Raw genomic sequence first — 16,497 nt, 5'->3', positions numbered from 1 at the left:
CCGGGTGCACTTTGTACAAAGCAGAATTATACTATTAAAGTTCTTAACGGTTTCAGATGCAGGATCTTTCAACTTCAGATGGTTTCTCTTTCGGGGGGGGGGGGCAGCTTTTGGGCTAAAAAAGAAAAGAAAATTTTTCAAAAAAATATTCTTGACATGAGGATGAGGCAACCGGATGTGAAGTGGAAACAGTAATTGTAAAGATAATCCTGTTTTCAATAAAGGTTACTGATGAAAACGAGAAACAATAGTCTTATTACATATTTAGTGGTGTGTGCAGATGTTTGATGATGTCCTCAGATCCAATCCTCGTTTGTATGCCTCAAACCAGGTGGGCACGGCGGTTAAAGCGTTTCCTTTTAATGGATAATTGTAGGCATAGACCGATTCATACCATCCAAAAAATTCCAACAAAAACCTAACAGCCAGCCATGGTTCTCCCCAGAATGTGCTGCTGCCATCGCGCACAGAAATCACTTTTTCCATAGCTACCAACGTAATAGATGTACTGAGACTAAAGCTGCTTTCAGGACTGCCAGCAACCACTGTAAAAGAGTAATAAAAAATGCAAGAGAGCTATATGCTCAGTCCGTTAAATCCAAAGTAGCTGAGCAGTGGCTTGGTTCCCACCAGTTTTGGCAAATAGCAAACAGAATCCTGAACAGAAGCGTGCGTTCTATCCCAACCATCATCAATGGACCTGATGTCATCTCGTTAGCATCAGACAAGGCCAAACTATTTGTCAAGAACTTTGCAGCTAATTCTACTCTACGCGACAAAGGCCATCAGCTCCCCGTATTTCCTCCTATAACAGACAACACGCTATGCAACATACAAATATCTGTGCGTGAAGTCGCCAAGCTAATCAAGAACCTCGATTCCAGTAAAGCAACTGGCCCTGACGGCATTCCAGTTATAGTGCTGAAAAAGCTCCAACCAGAACTTGCTCACATACAAACAAAACTGTTTAAGCGTAGCCTTAAGGAGAAGTGCTTTCCAACACCCTGGAAAACCTCATCAGTATGCTCCGTATTTAAGAATTCAGGTGATAGGTCATCTCCCTCTCAGTACAGATCAATAAGTCTTCTGTGTGTCATGAGTAAGTTGCTGGAATCCATATTAAATAGAGAAGTAGTCAACCACCTCAGCAGAAATAACTTTCTTAGTGATATGCAATATGGTTTCCGTTCTGCTAGATCTACAGCAGATGTGCTAACGGTTATATCTCATAGGATTAGTGAATCTCTCGACAAAGGCTTCCTTTCTAGGGCAATTGCTCGACATATCAAAGGCTTTCGATAAGGTATGGCATAAGGGCCTACTTCACAAGATTTCAGCTACGGTAACTGGAAATGTTTTCTCAATTATTAAATCATTTCTCTTTGATAGGCTCATAAGAGTAGTGGTTGATGGGAAGAAATTTGAGGCCCACAGTATTAATGCTGGAGTCCCCCAAGGGTCCATCCTGGGCCCAACTCTCTTCCTGATCTACATCAATGATCTCCCAAAACACATACTTAAATCATTTGTTGACATCTATGCTGATGACACGACCATCTATGGCAACACTTCAAAGGCTGTAAATGACAAAGTTCTCTGATTCTCTCTCCTCTGATCTTGAGTGCGTGATACAGTGGGGGAATAGGTGGCTGGTTACTTTTAATGCATCTAAAACCAATCTCCTATCTTTACATCATCAACGCTCTGATCCCCATCTGGCATCAATTGAAATAGATGGCTCTTGTCTTAGGGAGTCTCCATGTTTTGACAAGCTTCTGGGTTTGATTTTTACTCCTGATCTGAAATGGAACACATACATCAGGTCTGTTGCCAAGGTCGCTGGGAGGATGGTGGGATTCTTCTACCGCTCCAGAAGATATCTCACTACAGATGCAATTCTCTATCTGTATAAAAGCCAAGTACGTCCAAGGATGGAGTACTGCTGCCACATCTGGGCAGGAGCTGCAAAAAAAAAAAAAAACCTATCCTGCCTTGACAGAGTACAAAATAGACTTTGTGGCTTAGTGGGGGATGCCCTTTTCTCTTCCCTGCAACCTCTCTCCCACAGAAAAGACGTTGTGAGCCTGTCTTTGTTTTATCGTTATTTTCATGGCAAATGCTCGTCTGAGCTCCAATCTCTGTTCCCCCCTCGTCAGTCTTTCACAAAAACACCCGTCTGGCTGAAACCACTGTCATTAATTATCCCCACTCTTTATCTATACCTAAATTCAAACGTAGATTCCATGAGCAAAGCTTCTTTCCTAGAACTGCACGACCATGGAACTCTCTTCCATTTGCCTGTTTTCCACCTGACTACAACTTCGATGTCTTCAAGTGCAATATAAACAAATTCCTGACAAACCGCCCCTTAAGTAAGACACTTTATCAAATCTCCAATACTAACGATTAACACGATACTATCCCATTGATTACTGTACACACAATAACCCTTATCCCCGAGTGGCTTGCAGGCCTTGATAAGGTGTGACCTCCATTTAAAAAAAAAAAAAAAAAAATATTATGAGAAAAGGTGGTAGTTATATTATGAGTAGATGCCATCTTCTTGCATTCCACTGTGATGTTCAAGTTCTATATATTTTTTCCATTAAAAAAAAAAAATTTCATCCAATAAATTTAACAATTTAAACAAACAATTTTTAGTTCAAAAACGTTAAATTTATTTTTTAAAAATAACAAGACTCCAATTGAATTATAATATTTATTGATTTAAAAATTTTAATACAAACTGCCTTTTTGTGTGTGAAAGGCTATTTCAAACAAGATTTCCTAAGTGATGCTATCATACTGCAAAATGTAGTGAAGAAAGAAATGGCTATGGAGGTGGGTGTTAATCTGGAGGTCATGACTAAACATTTTCACCCATTCAACCAATCACAAAAATGCAAACAATAACTTGAGATGTCGTATCAAAAAAAAAATATATATTTAGAAAATTTCTTGTACAGGAAAAATAGAAAAAGGAAGGAAAGAATTAAAAAAAAAAAAAGATAACTATATTAAATCCAATCCCAGCACCAGTAAATATTAAAAAATAAAATAATTTTTATACAGCAGGGATGTATGCGAAAATGTATGTTTTCCTTTTGTCGTATAGTTATTTGTTTCCTAATAAATGTTACTAGTGAAAGAACGGGTGACTGTAGTCTAATATACTCAGTGGTGTATTTTTTTTTCTTTTTTTTTTCTTCCTTTTGTCCAGGAGTACATAATTGACATTAGTCTTTAAACTTTAACTTAAGACAGAAATTTATATCTGACAATTTAAAATCACTTTCAAATTTAACACAAGAACTAATTTTTTTAATCCACTAATAAAAATGTCCAGCACACTGATTACTTTATAGTTTTGAAAAATTTAAATGATTTAAATTAATTTCTGCCTAGAATTATAGCTTAAAGGTAAATGTCGATTATTATGGTTCATTTGTACTTTAGAAATAAAGAAAACATGTACACTCCCTATTTTGTATAAAATAACAAATTATTTCGTTGGAAAAAGAAAAAGCCAAAAATGTTGCAAACAGAAAAAGAAAATTGCTTCAAGCTTGAAAGTCAAATGCTTAATTTTTTTTTTTATTTTTTAAATGATGCAAATATTTATTACTTATGGTAAACATAAAAATGTAAGAAAAAACACCATTTTGGAATGATAAAATCTGGAATGTAATCTTTAAAAATTAAAAAAAAAAAGTCATTAAAATATTTTTTTGGGGGGGGGGATTTCGTTTTTCCTAACTTCATTTTAATTTTAAATGAAAATCAAGGGAAATCACTCCTGCAGGTTTTAAATTGGAGCTGAATTTAATATGAAAATTTATGTGTAGACTAATTTAAAATATACTAAGAAACTTCAATTGAATTTGAACAACCATTTCGAACAACTTTTATTTTTTAATTAGGTTTTAATAATTCAAATTTATATTAACCATGTCCATAGACAGCTTCTACAAATTTTATCTAAAATAGCAACTTTGCAAGTCTCTGGTATGATAGAGATTTTGGTATGTATTGGTGGATTATTCTATTTTAATTCAATATAAGATAACCATAAATAAGGTAACCAATGATACGTAAAACACTTATTTTCATTCAATATTAACCATTACATTTTTAGTTGATTGCCATATTTTTTTCGTGAATTCTCATAAAAGAATCCATTAACCGGTAAAAAATGAAACAGATGAAGCAAAAATGAAAGCAAGGAAAGAAGTAATGCAACTTCAGAGATGCTAATGATAGAAATGTCGGTTTTTAATAATTGTCCTTGTCCGGTATTTACTGATGTATAATTTTACATTTTCTACTTTCATCCATAAATTACATCCTAGCAAAGTCAACCTGCATTTGCTTTATTCACTTAAAGTGAAAAGCACTATCAACGCTTTATAAATTCATTTGTTTACGGATAAAGATTTTGGTATGTATTATTGGATTGTTATTCTATTTAATGCAATATAAGTGAGAAGTAACAAAATCAAGGATTGATTGGTCAGAGTTAAGGTGGACATAGGTAAACTGTAAAAACGACTCTAAAATGTAAATCCATGTATTTAGCCTGATGATTTCCCTTAGGAATAAAGCACAAACGATTCTGTGTAGTTAGTTTCTGTAAGTATATTTCCATACTAATATGTATGTTTTGAAAATGTATACGGCAAGCTACACATGAATTTTCTGTGTTTCATCCTTGCAAGGATTCATTAGGTTATTATATACACACACACATGATATATAAGCAACAATTATAATTTTATAACAAATATATTGACCTTTACATTCAAAATGTTAAATATTCTCAAGAGAATGCATATATTTTATAGTAATAATAAATGAAAACTTAGTGCCATCAAAACATGTTGGTGCTAATGGAATTCTGAAAGTATTAAGAATCCTTTCTGTCATTTTATATGATGGGATAGAATAGCAACATTAAAATCTTCACAATTTTAAAAGTTGCATAAGTCAGTTGTTGCCATTCAACATCTGCTGTTGAACGTATAAAAAAAAAATTAAATTTGAGTACAATTAACAAATCATAAATTAATGAAATTTGAATTTTCTAGAAATAATTCAGAAGCAGTTCAGAAGCCGACAGGATATTTGAAAGAAATGCAATCTCACAAGTAATTTTTTAATAAAATCAATTTCATTGAATCAAAATCAAGTATCGTTTAGAAGAAAATTTTCTAACTAAATTGTGCAAGTATAAAAAAAAAAAAAAAAAAAAAATTTTAATTCTATACAAATTACGTATAAAATAGTTTTATTGCATACATTTTTTTTTTTTTTTTCAATCTATTACATTCTAAAGATGCAAAAAGCATTCTTTTTTTGAAAATCCAATATTTTTTTAGCACTATAAAATACAATTCAAGCAAATATTTAAATGATTGGTTTTACCTACGGGTGCTGGGTAGGTTAATAGCTATCAAACATTACATACAGAAAAATATTTTAATTCTAAGAAAAACATTTTTTTTTAATTTTCAAGTAGAAAAAAAAATTACAAAAAGAAAGACGAAAGTAAATACTTGAAAAAAAAAAAAACAAAGAACAAAAAAGTAAAACATATCACAGACAAGGAAATGAAGTCATAAAGCATAAAAAAGAAAAATGATAAAATATTTAGGAAAAAAAACTAAAATAAATGAATTTTTTTTTGTTCAGTAAAAATCTAATAAGTAATTATGAAAAACTAATATTTCAATTCTTTTACTAACATGAATTTTTTTTTATTTTAAAATAAATTTGTCTATCGAGTAACCACTTTTATATCGTTAAGAAGTTTCACAAATTTTGGCACGATATATTAGACCAATGATCTTTCCCAAAAAATACAATGGAACATATTTATAGCACTTTAAAATATGGTGGTTGTGGACTGCCAGGTTAGTTCCAGTTTGCTTTCTGAGTGGCTTTCACTATTACTCTTAGGAAAGTTATGAATTCATAGTATATGTTCCCTCCAGCTATGGGTTAAATAATGAAGCAGACTATACTCTCAGTTTAGAAAGAAAACTTTGAAAAAAAAATTTTTTTGTGATTATCTCGACATTGTTTCCAGTTGTCTTGGACATTTCTTTGCCACTAGATTCTAGTAATGTCAGTTCAGGAGAGATGTGGTTGTTGTTGGTTGTGCAACGCAGGTACCTTCTGTAGAGGGTATCTTTTATCTCTCAAAGCAGAAAATTTTTTTCTTAAATATTTTTACTGTATATTAATATTAGATTTTATAAAAGTCCACAAAAATAAATAAATATTCATACCAACTTTTTTTTTTTTTTTTTTTTTTAAATAAAGTTCTATCTATTTGAGAAGGCAATCCAACTATCAGGTATTTCAGAGGTTCTGAGAAAATACTGAAACACTAGGCTTAATACTTTGTATACACACATATTATAAAATAATATATTGTATATATTTTCTTATTTTATATTAAGTAATATATTATATTAATATATGCAAACATTACTTTTGTTGGAAACTACTCTTGGATTGAAATCTCATCTTTATTTTCATTGACTTGTGCTGCCATCTTGGAACTTTAAAGTTTTAATATTCTACATAAAATCTTAGTTATATAATGATTTTTGGATGTTTGTGTAGGACCCCCCCTCCCCCGCTTCATGAAAACCCAAAAATAAAGAAAAATCTGTATGAGGTACATACCTGTGAATATGACAGAAAGAAAATATCATATACTAGAAGTCACACAAATTGATCAAGTAATTTTATTTTTTTATAAGAAAATCAAATCTTATGGTCAAACTATGAATGATCTTCTGACACCTTAAAAACAGTCTGAAGAAACAAGGTAGGTAATTCTAAATAATTCAAATTCGCAACATTTTAGAAAGCCATTCTTAACATTGGGAGGAAAAAGTATTAGAAAAATTCAAATTTGCTTAAAAATGTTTTTCTTGATTAATTTACATGATTATTGGTATACAATATTTTGTTTTCATTATGGGTATATATATCATACAGATTTTTCTTTATTTTTGTGTTTTTTTTTGGGGGGGGGCGGGGTAGGCAGGGGATTGGATAAGTGCTGATTTCTGTTTTGTTTAAAATTCTATGTATAAATATTTTATCCATCTAAATAATCATCACAGTAAAATAATAAATCTGCAGTTTCAAATAACAAAAATAAAATGTGATCAAATTGCGTGCAAGATTTTTGACTAAACTAAGTTTCAATTAAATAGCACAACATTCTTTGCCAGATGAGCCATATCTATTCCCAAGCATTACCAATAATATTTTATGTGTTTCACTATTTCTATGAATTGTAAATAGGAAAAGGCTAGAAATTTGTGATAATAGAATTTTTTTTCTTCAAACTTTAAAAAGAGGGAAAAAACTAACAGTGAATCTTTTAGGTGTCTACAAAAAATAACAATTGAAAAAAAAAAAAAAAATGACAACTGAATACAAGGCATTTCAAATTGAATAAAAAATTTTAAAGGGCAGGGAAAAAATCCTCAGTAAGTATGACATCTAGAAGAGGAGGATCATTTCACTTTAAATAGCAAGCAATTAAAAATTGAATGAATGGTTTAAAAGAAAATTTTTATAGTCTTATTTTATAAAGTTTACCGAAATGTTTATTAGATCTTTTTCAGAGGGTTGGGTGCTGTATACATCTACAAAAATACTTTTGATTCTTTTAGATCAACCAGTTGATCCAAATAATTATCTTTTCATTCAAAGCTTGTAATTCTTAGTTCCTCAACAAAGAATTTGTTGCATTCAAAATAACAATATGAACCATTTAAAAATTTAAACAAACAAGTAAATGACTTTATACGTGAAGCATACCGTTTGACACTGAGTACTATTAACCGTTATTTTTCATCTAATATATAAAAAGTCTGATTTTTGTCTTTAGACCTAGATAGCATTGTGTCTGACAAAGCAATATTTTATTATGTTTTTTTTAACACAAAAAAAGTTAAGATTTTTTGTAGAGATTGTAGCTCCTAAAAATGCATGGTTAAAAATACAAAATATATACAATGATTCCCGGGCAACACCCGGTCAGTACTGCTAGTAATTATTAAATATAAACAAGGCTTTTAATCTGTCTCTAAATTACACATTAAATTTTTCTTCTCCAATCATAAAAAATCTCTTGGTAGAGCAGAATACTGAAGAAGAGTCCCAAATGTATCACTTTATAAGTTAGAATATTACTTTATTAGAAAGAAATCGATATATATATATATATATATATATATTAAAATATGCATACTTTTGACTATTCCTTTCTGATGTAGATTACTCAAAATATAGATTGGATCACTTTACCACACTGCTACCAAAGACCTTCAGTTTGGATTTTACCATGCAATTTGGATGTGAATTTCTTTATCCTTTTCATTAACTTGCCTTACTCTATGACATTTAAATGCTTAAAAACTTTTTTGATTTTCCATGTCTCACTGACTTTAACAAATAAGGTGTAAACCATTATAATTATTTGCTAATATTTTCTCCTCTGAAGAGATGGTAGACATCGAAATCCTATAGGATAAGGAGTTATAATATTTCAAATGTATTCTTTGTCTTACATAGAATAATATAAATCTTTTGATTTGAAATTTAACCATTTCACATGATAAATTTTTAAATCTATTGAATGACTAAAATTTGATATATTAAAATAAATCTTTTTTCTAAAACAATGATAAAGTATACACTATAAAAAAATTAACTTTTCTAAAGCATAATCGTGTAGAAATTCTAATCAATGTGTTTTTTTTTTTTTTAAATAAAATGCAAATAGTACTATGCACTTCCCCTAATTCTTACAATCACTAATTTATTAATTGTAAATAAATATTGATTATCATAATTGACTAGATAGTATCCCCCTAGTCTGGCTAAGTCACATGTTTGAAGGTAAACTAACGTCTAATAATGCCTCATGGAAAACACTGAAAGATGCAGGAAGGCATCTGCTTCTACAGCAATGGGCAGTGTTCATTGCTATATCTTCAGGCAAATATGCAAATTTGATTTCTCATATACAAAACCATAAATTCTTGCTGTGCAATGCATTTATTTTCCTCAGATTTCAAAATAAAAAAATTGATATATTAAAAGAAAATGCATAAAAATAATTATTGCTGAAGTAACAGCTGCAATAATTCTAAATCATATTTCAGCTTGGAATTTACAATCGAAATGAATTTTTAAAACGAAACTAAAATTATGCTTTAAATGGTTATTTAATATTGATTTCATCAGGAAAAACACTATTTGATAAGAGATTAAAATCGTTTGCTTGAAACATTGTTTGATGCATATATAAACGGAATTGGTTTATTCTGCTACTTATTTAAGCTTTTCATAAATCAATATTTCAACTTACAATAAAAAAAAAAAAATAACTTACACAAGTATGCATATATAAGTTTAGAAAACATTTTTACCTACAATCTCATAGAATATCTAATATAAATATAAGGATGAAATTCTCTTAAATTATTTCATCAGAAAAAAATATTCTTGTAGAGTCAATTTTTTTCTGAATTTATTCAGTTTTTCTTAAAATTGTCTGCTATTATTATTGCTAATTAAAAAAAAATTGAATAGATTTAGTTTTTGAAATCTTTCTTGCCAACAAATTTCCAGTACAGATTTTTCTTTAGCATAGAATATTCATCGAAAAGAAAAACAATTTCCATTCGAAATTCATTAAAATTGTTCAGTCTCTTTCAAGAATATTGCAATGAACAAGAAAAATGTAAAAGTTTACTTATTTTAAAGTTGAGTTTATCCATAAAGAAATTGTCTTTCTGAAAAGACAAACTCAACTCTTTTTTTGTAAATAAAGTTCAAGTTGCACTTCTATAAAGTTAAGTTTTGTTTTCTCTTGGAATTTATTTGCAAAAAGAAAAGTAACAATTGAAGGACAACAAAAATCGATACCTTTCTTGAAGTCAGACTTTAAAAAAAATATATAATTGTTTGTTTTAATTTAAATTCTTCATTAGGAAATGTATTAATCTGATGTAAAATTATCTCCTTAACTTTTTAAACATATTTCAAGATAAAACGGGAGATAACTGTTTTTTTCTTTTGTTTTATATCTAATTCTAAAAACTTACAAATTGATTTGATAAGCGTTTCAAACAACTAAACTGACTCTAACAAAAATGGTGAACTTACATGAAAAATGTTTAATAAATTTCTACAGTTGATTATGCTAATGCATTTTAAATTGTTTTATTATCAAAGTAAAGAAAATATCCAAATCGATTATTATTCGAACCTAAGCCTTTAAAAATAATACATATTAAAATATTGATTCAAATTGAATCACATGAAATATAATTTAAAAAAGAAACGTTTGTATTTCAACTGTTTGATTTTTAATCCATCGCTTTAACGTATGAACCTGACCCAGTACACGAGAGGATATATATGCTTTTAGCTCATTTATATCGTAGATATACAAATTCAAAGTTATTATTAGTAATCTCCAACACAGTTTTTTTTTTTTTATATAAGATAACCTTTAATAAAAGATTGTATCAACTCATCTTCTAAGGCTGACCCTCTAACTGTCTGTTTCTTAATCGAAATGCCTTTCTCAACACGTAAGAAGGAAAGGACTTTATTTTTATTATGCAAACCAAACTGATATAATTATTGTTTAAGTGACTGAAATATATTGCTTATCATTATTTCAATAATTCAATATCTTTATGGTTGGACATTGGAATAATCAGTCCTTGTCCAGAACTCCCCATACATCAAAAAACAAAATTAAAGAATCTGTATGATGTACCCATGACAAAAATATCATATTTCGAAAATTACATAACTTGATCAAGTAGTTTGATTTTTATAAAGAAAATTATTTTTAATCGATTAATGGGAATTGGTAGGCATTACAACAACAATCACAAGTATGAATTATTGTTGTTATCTTCCTTTATTACTTGAAGTCATTTTCAAAATGGCGAGCAAAACACTCATTCCTCAGTTACTAATATATATATATTTTTTTTACTGTTAGTTATTTAAAAATAAAACTACTTGATCAACTTGATTATTGGAATATAATATTTTTCGTTTCGTCACTGGTACATACACTATACAGATTTTTCTTTATTTTCGCTTTCTAATATAAGAGGAATTCTGGACAAGAATCAAACAATCTACCTTTTACAGATTTAGTAAAAGATAATGTTCATAATTCACAGAATGTTACCAACTAAAACAGACTCTGAAGAAGGCTAGAGGGTACAATGTACGAAACAATGAGAACCGAGATGAGGAAATGAATCTGATTGTAAATAAAGAATATTCCGAATGTTTATCTTTATTTTTTATGATAGTAATATTTTCCCTCGTCTATATTCTTTTCTTTGTTAGTTTTAGATGCAAACATTGCACTTCGATTACAGGCTCTGCTAAGAAAATAAAAACCAAATAAAATAAGTTACAAATGAGCACGACTAAATTTAGAAATTACAATGTTTTTTTTTTTTATGGAAGAGTTTTGTTTTCACTAATCATAGTTTTTAAAAAAAATAGTGACTATAAAAAATACACTTTTCACCATATATAAAAAAGTAAAACAATTACGTGATTAAAATATTAATGTCAGACACAAAAATCTTTTTTTAGGAATTATCAAACTACTATTACTAAACCTTTCCTTGACCTTTTGGTTAAGAGCAAAGTGTAGTATCAGTTCTGATACTACATTTATCTTTTTTCAGTCAGTGAAAGAGTAATCCTTTTAGAGTGAGAAAACTTTTAGTGTCTTCATCCAAAGTGTTCCTTTTTTGGGAGTTGGAATTTTCCCACATTAAAAGTAAACTTTGTGTCTAACTCTGCCCTTGTGAAGAGGCAATAGGTATTACTCTAAGAATGAGAATTAATTTAATATTCTCATTATATATATATATATATATATATATATATATATATATATTCTTCTAGCTATTAACTGGATGTATCTTTATCAATGTTATATCCTTGTTTTTAATTTTAACGTTTTTTGTTGAATTTTTAAGCTGGGGGGGGGTATTTGATTCGTTCAATTTACTTTATAGAGCTATAATTATAATAATAGTTACTGACTCAAACTGTAGCCTTTACATGTGATGCTCAAGCTTTATTGAAGCAAGTAAATGCAGTTGTACTAATTCCCCTAGTTAAGATATATTTAAATCAATTTCCTAAAAACTCGTCTTATTCATCAAATGTTTATCATCTGATGTAAATTTATATGAAAACTACTCGTACTTCATTCTTCTGCTGGACATTGTACAATTATCTGAATGTTAGAGATTTTAGAGGAAATCAAAATCTGACGTTGATGTGTTGGAGAATATTTTTGAATGAATAACTCCTCTGGACGGAATCCAAATCGCGTGAGGTATGAATGAAGCTTGTTTATAAAACAAAGAAATAAAGACATACTACTGCTACTGCACGGTTTGACGTCTTCTGTTCCCCTGTTGCTGGGGTTGGACACCTTCTTATGTTATCATTGGTGTTGATGGCTGCTCTCCAGACATTATGATTGACCAGATGCTCTGTGATGTTTACAGCATGGCAGTCAGCCTTGATGTTATCCAGCCATCACTTCTTTGGCTGGCCAGATTATTTACTTCTGACATCAAAGGACAACATTCTGTGTTGTCAAAGGTTGTCATCCATTCTCTTCACATGCCCAGACCATCTTCCATGCCTTAGGATAACTTCCAAAAAGCATGCATAGACAATCAAAATTCGACATTATTCACAAATCAATCTGTAGTAAAAACTTCCTTTTTACCTGGCCATAACTTGATGAAGTCATTAACACTATTAGAATTTTACTTTGTATGAATACAAAAACAGCTAATAAATACCTTTGTCATAAAGATGTTTGTTCCTTGTTACCAGCAAACTATGTATTCAAGACAAAGACTGGTTGACCATTGCACATATAACTAAATTAAGAAGTTTATTTATTTATTTGATTTGATTTTTACTCGCATTCACCCCTAATAAGGCATATCAATAATTGGGTGTAAGGAGCTACTATTTGAGGCCATGTCTAGGAAAGATTAACAAGATGTTGGTTTATGTTGCATTTAAATTCTGCTTATCAGTACAGTCAGGGAAGCAGGGAGGGAATTCCAAAGTCTAGCTGTTCAAGGGAAGAAACTATTAGAGTAGACATTTTCTGGCACTTAGGGACTTTAATAGTGAAGGGGTGTGATTTTGTTGCTAAGAGAGTTTGTCAGAGATTATTTGAGTTTATTTTAGTACAAAGGAATATATATATATATATATATAATCTTAGATAATAAAAAAAAAAAATTTATAATAAACCAAATTGGCAAATGAAGATATATTTCTGATTTTAGAGCATACATATATACTGTTTAATTGCATCTCACTGACTAAAGGAAAGCATAAGTGCTTATTTATAATTTTATTTTAACAAGTGCTAACATTTAGATACACATGATCATAGGGCATAAAAGGACGATAAAATAGATGGGCACTTAATGAATAATAGAAAAATAAAATTGTGGACTGATTCTTTCCTGTAACCACTGGGATGAACCTAATCAATGTCATATGTATATATGCCGAATCGTAAAAATTTCCAGGTTGGTGTCTGGAGGCATGTTTCATTAACTGCACCCCCGAATAAACTCCCCTGGTGGATAGACAAGGCAGTATACCTTATGGCAACCTGCTGCAAGATGCCTTCCTGAACCTGTATGTTTGCCGCAACAAAGGGTGACATCTGAAGTGTGGGGGGCACAAAGTTGTGCCTCATGGATCACCTAAAACAGTTTGTAGCTGGGCTTGGCTCAATCCTAATAAGCAAAAATGTATACTCCTATCCAAATTCTGCCAAAAACGTTTTATATATATATATATGTATGTATGTATGTATGTATGTATATATGTATGTATGTATAATAAAAAGACAATAAAAAAGGAATTCACAGAAGTCAACAAAATTTTTCAAAAGAAAAACAAATATTTATTTTTAGTTGTGAATTTTAATAAGTTTGAAATTAAACAAGCAAAATGACATTCAGGGTTTTCTTAAAAGTTAACAGCCATAAAAATAGCTTTAATAAATATGTTCAACTCAACTAATATTATGAACCCCAAATATCTAGTATGAAAGGAGAGAAAAGTAAAAATGGTAAACTTATTTTTTTATGGCTAGCAACATTTTTTTTTTTTTTTTAAAAACTATTTGTGGTCGTCGTTTGAATTCACAAGATCTTTGAACAAGTAAATCAATAAACTTTTGTTTATGAAAAGTTTTCTTTTAAAATATTTTTCCCTTGTCATATTTTTTTTTTATTTATCCCTGCTCAGATTTTTGTTTTTAACATTTTTTTGACCGTTACAATTTATTGGTTAGTCTTTAAAAATATTCAACTGTGCAAAACCCAAATCAAATTAGAGTATCTTATTTTAAATTTCATTATATAAAGTAAATATAGACATATATGAATTTATTTGTTAGTTCAATAAGGACATTAACAGAAACAGTTGTTATAAACGTTCTTTACAGCTAGGCATTTTAAAAGCCTAATGCTTCTCATTTCATGTTATGCTCCACCTTCATCTGTTGAGCTTCTTATATTCTGATGTCTATATAAAGAATGTATCTATATTACTTAATTTCATTTGATATATAATTATATTTAATTACTCAAGTCTGTTTCATAAAATTAGATAACACGTTACATATCCATTACTTTGCAATTTTTCTTTTCTTATTTATCTTACAGTCTAACTTAGAGTTTCTTAGAATTTTGGAAAGAATGATCATTTTTTAATAAATATTTACTTATTTAAATAGTTTTGCTTTATTTAATTCAGATTTTGCATATAATTTTTTTTTTCTGAGATTTGCATTTAAAAATGAAACTAAAAGCAAGAAAAATATTTTCTATTGTTTCGACTTATTTTTTTCATAAAAATTTGTAATTTTCATTTTGTTTGCAATCTAAATTTTCAATTTTTCCAATTAAAAAAATTATTTAATTTCATTTTTCTTCTTTACAACTTTTTATAATGACATAAAAAAAAATATTTAAAATAAAGCGCATATTGATTAACAATATTTCTATTTTTCTGTCTTCTTGCCGTCTTCACATCATCCAGGAAGAAAGGCCAAATTGTAGATCTCTATTCCAAAGAGACATCATCAAAGATAGATTATATGCTTTTATTTGATTTTAAATAAACAAATTCCATGGTCTCAACAATAATAAAGCTACTGTTTTGGCCAAATAATGACCATCATCGGGTAACCTAAACTTCCGATTTTATGGAAACGTGATCTTCAAAAATCCAAATAGAAATACATTTTGAAGATCATGTTTCTATGAAATCAGAAGTTTAGGTCACCCGATGATGATCATTACTGAACTGAAACAGTAGCTTTGTTATTGTTGTGACCATGTAATTTGTTTACCTAAAATTAAATAAAAATAAATCTTGTTCTTTTTTATTGAGCACTATCAATAACCTCGTTAAATTTATTGCTTTTTTTTGCTTTTGGATACCTTTAACCTGGAATTATATACATATACAAACTAATTGATGAGGTGGAGATTATAATTGAAAATTTTTTAAAAACTTATATTTGTTGCTAATGTTATTAAAACATTCCTCTACAACTGCTATACCTGCATATGCCAACAATGTTGAGAAACATGATCAATTGATATCAGAAACATCTAGACTAATCATGGACAAACTTTACCTTTCATGTTTTAAAAGTAACAAATTAACTGATTTAATCTTCAGATTGTTAAGGATGAATTTGTAATTTGAAGAAATTAGTTTTTAAAGACAATCTTCAAAGATGAATCATCTTTTGTATTGAATATGTAGATTTTTTAAAGTATTTATTTATTCCATATGTCTGTGTTAATCACATCTATATCAGAGATAATATTACATGAATACTATTTTTTATTATAGAAAAAATTTTATTACTAAAGTGCAAATCAACTTTTAAGGTTATACCTGCATGGTCTTCTCTAACGAAAAATTGCTGAGGTATCTTGAACAGATAATTGAAACGATCATTTACCTGGTCAGCCTGATGATTATGATGATGTCATCTCACATATAGCCAGCTTCTTCAAAAAGGTTGCCCATGCCGGATATAGACTAGTTTAAAAGATCAATACAAAATGATAGCTACCAAATGACTACAAAGCCTTAAAAGACCAAATCTGATTGCTATAAATTTGATAAACAAGAACAAACATATCAAACCCAGGATGACTATCTGCTATATTATATATTTATATTTACTATATTATATATTAAACAATGTATTAAAAATAAAACGGTAGGTTGTTATATTTTTCAGAAGATGGAACGAAACATCTTTAAATTTAAATAAAAAAAAGTGTGATTCATGAGTGCCACACTATAAGTACTGCTAGCAGTCGGCCATAGATAGTATTTTTT

At 29.3% G+C, this 16,497-nt stretch overlaps 1 pseudogene; it reads left to right on the top strand.

The window, feature by feature from the left end:
- The first annotated feature begins 11,688 nt into the window (after window positions 1–11,688).
- Window positions 11,689–11,863, top strand: LOC145243221 (U2 spliceosomal RNA; annotated as a pseudogene).
- Window positions 11,864–16,497: the final 4,634 nt, after the last annotated feature.

This window comes from Euprymna scolopes, chromosome 2 (genome assembly GCF_053919585.1).
Source record: "Euprymna scolopes isolate OS-2025 chromosome 2, ASM5391958v1, whole genome shotgun sequence".
NCBI lineage: Eukaryota > Metazoa > Mollusca > Cephalopoda > Sepiida > Sepiolidae > Euprymna > Euprymna scolopes.
The sequence above is the reverse complement of the archived record's forward strand: the minus strand, read 5'-3'. Positions and strand labels throughout refer to the sequence as shown.